A 3152-nucleotide genomic window follows, 5' to 3' on the forward strand; every position below is an offset into this window, starting at 1 on the left:
GAGGACAAGGCAGGCTTCTACCACCATGTGTGGAATATACTCGGTACCCACAGAAAAACTAACAGTTGCATGAAAGAGTGATTTTTTTTTTTGGTGAGATTTAGTCATCTTTGGGGGTTTTCCCATTTGTAGATCAAACCCAGTGAATTATATAAACTATATGTGGGATAGTAATTGATCGAGTGATTCCTGATTCCAAACTACTTGTGTGTAGTTTTCAAAAATGACTATAGGTAGCAATAACTACTAATTTACTCTTGGGGAGAGGGTATAGCTCAAGTGGTAGAGCTCATGCTTAACATGCATGAGGTCCTGGGTTCAATCCCCAGTACCTCCTCTAAAAATAAAGATGTAAATAAACCTAATTACCTCCCTCCACAAACAAACAAACAAACACCCAAATACTCTTGTATATAATCTTGACCATGTATGCCTCTAGTCTATCATGGAGTAAGTTCCAAGCAAAATTTCCATGCAACTAGTTTAAACTGAGAACCATGAAGGTGAAAGGGGCTGCCAAGGCAGCATGGAAGAGTGAACGGAGCTCCAGCTCCATGCCACCAGGTAGAAGGGGGACTGTGCAGACTACATCATTACTCATCCTAATGTTACATTGTTTCTGCTTTACTCCAGGGTTTTCTATTGATGATGTTGAGTCTTAATCCATTATACTGTCTCTTTCCCTATTGCTGAATTTGGACCTGTAACAGCCTGAGGAGTCCTCTTCAATTATTTCTGCAGGTTTCAAGGAATGTCTTGTGAGCTTTTGAACAATTTCATCAGCTGCCATAGGACATCTGTCATGGACTGTCCCCTCTCTCTTGTCTGCCACTCCTGTTTCTATTGGATATCACTTGGACAGAAGACAATACATGCTACTTCTTGTATTAGTTTGCCAGAGTTGCTGTATCACAAACTAAGTGACTTAACTGGTGGCTAAAAGTCTGAGATCAAGGCCATGCTCCCTCTGAAGGCACGAGAGAAGGATGTGGTTCGGGATGAATTCTTAGCTTCTAGTAGTGCCTTGGCTTGTGGAAGCAAAACTCCAGTCTTCACATGGTATTCTCCCCATGTATGTGTCTTTCTCCTTCTTATAAGGACACAATCATATTGGAGTTAGGCCCACTCTAATGATCTCGTATTAACTTGAATACCGGTAAAGAGTCTATTTCCAAATGAGGTCCCATTCACAGGTACTTTGGCCAGGACCTCAGCATCTTGTGGAGATACAATGCAGCCCGCAGCACTCCCCTTGGTTGCTATTGAGAGAAGAGGTACAGCTGTGCCTGCAGCTCACGGCTGCCTCAGTCCCTAGGCGTCACTCTCTGAGCTCTGGCTGGACATTTTCCCACCACTGCTGACATTCTCCAAGTCTTGAAGGACCAAAGGCGCACCATATACTCTGAAGCCCGAAACGTGCTTGGAGGGGGAATGCTTTTCTCCTCTCTTGCACGACTCTTATCCAAGAAGTGAAATGTTAGTGAAATTGTTTGGTTTTTATCCTCCTCCTTCTCTTTCCTTAGAACCTGGATACACATCTACAGGACTGATTGAAAGGTGAAATTTGAAAGACAGGCTCCTGTGCTCGGCACAATTGCCCCTCATTTGGACACTGAAGCTTTGTAACAGTTTAGTTTCTTTCCTTTCATGGAGTCTTTGCCAGGATGTCTTCATATGCAGCAGATTCCTGAAAAGCTCCCTTCACTGACCCATCAACCCCACTCAGCTTGCCTGAACCCCAGTGAATACTGCCCCTCCTTAAACTGAGATTCCTGCCACATGTAAAGCTGAGTTTAGTCAGAATATGTAAATTTCATTGAGAAAATATAAGAGAAAGTTCGTATGACTATTTCAGTAGATATAGGAAAAGTGATGTCATTATACAATTATACATTATACATTTTATGAAAAAAAGGAACAAACTAAGAATAGGAGGGAACTTCTTTCATTTAATAAAGTACACCTAAAAATCCAACAGTAATATTTATTATTAAAAAGTCCAACATTATATTTAATAGTGAAATGTTGAAAAACATTCCCTTGAAACTGGAAATAAGATGAGAATGGTGGTACCACCGGTTCTGTTTGACATATACTGGGCTTCCTAGCCAAGGAAGGAAAGCAAAAAAAAAAAAAAAAAAAAGAAAGATAAAGTATTAATAGTGCAAAGTAAAAATGGTAATGTCATTATTCACAGATGATAGATATGCTTGTTTTTAGAAGATTTTAGAAGATCCAAAAGAATCTTTCAAGAGTTTGCAGGTTTGCTGAATATAAGCTGATATTAAGAATCTGTTATACATTGGCAAAAAGCAATGAGGTGATAAAATGTTATTTAACATACTATTAGAAACCACATGACTGAGAATCAATTTAACAAAGGATGTGCAAGATCTCAATGAGGAAATGTTAATGGAAAAAATTAAAGGAGAGATAAATAAATGGAGAGGTATATTATGTTCTTAGATGGGAAGACTCATTACTGTAAAGATGTCAGTTCTTTCCAAATTGATAACCTATATTTAATGTAATGGCAGTAAAAATGTAATCAGGTTTAGTGTGTGTGTAAGAGAGAGAGATGTGCAAGATGATTCTAAAAGTTTGTGAAGATGCAAAAGGGCCAAGTGTAGTCAAGATATCCTTGAAGCCAAATAAAGTGGAAGAGGACTTGGGCTTCCAAATATCACCGCTTGATTTAAAGATACAGCAATTAAGACAGTGTAGTTTTCGGCATATGACAGACAAATAGGCCACTGGAAGAGAGTAAAAAAAGGGCCACGCATCTATGGACACTGAATTTATGATAAAACTGGAGATAAGTGGTAAAGATTAGTGGTCTGGGTCAACTGGATATTCACACTGAAAAAAATTAAACCTGATCTTTGTTTCACATCATACAGAAAAATTACTTCCGGTAGAGTGTAGACTTCAATGCGAAAGGCAAAACAATAAAGCTTTTAGAAGATAGTGTAGGAAAATATCTTCATTGCCTCAGGATAGGATAATTGTTTTTGAACAGGATCATCATATGGGAAAAGATCGACAAATTTAACTATATTAAAACTAAGTATTTTTGTTTTTTAGGAGAAGTCATTAAGAGAGTTAAAAGGTAAGTAAAGTGTGAGAGCATATTTGTAATTACATGTATGATG

The 3152-nt window shown here is 38.3% G+C and overlaps 1 non-coding gene across 1 annotated transcript; it reads left to right on the forward strand.

Annotated features, from left to right (window-relative positions):
- The first annotated feature begins 261 nt into the window (after nucleotides 1-261).
- On the forward strand, nucleotides 262-337 carry TRNAV-AAC (transfer RNA valine (anticodon AAC)). Its single transcript has one exon. It is a non-coding gene; the product is annotated as a tRNA-Val (tRNA).
- Nucleotides 338-3152: the final 2815 nt, after the last annotated feature.

This window comes from Camelus bactrianus, chromosome 14, assembly GCF_048773025.1.
Source record: "Camelus bactrianus isolate YW-2024 breed Bactrian camel chromosome 14, ASM4877302v1, whole genome shotgun sequence".
NCBI classification, from domain to species: domain Eukaryota; kingdom Metazoa; phylum Chordata; class Mammalia; order Artiodactyla; family Camelidae; genus Camelus; species Camelus bactrianus.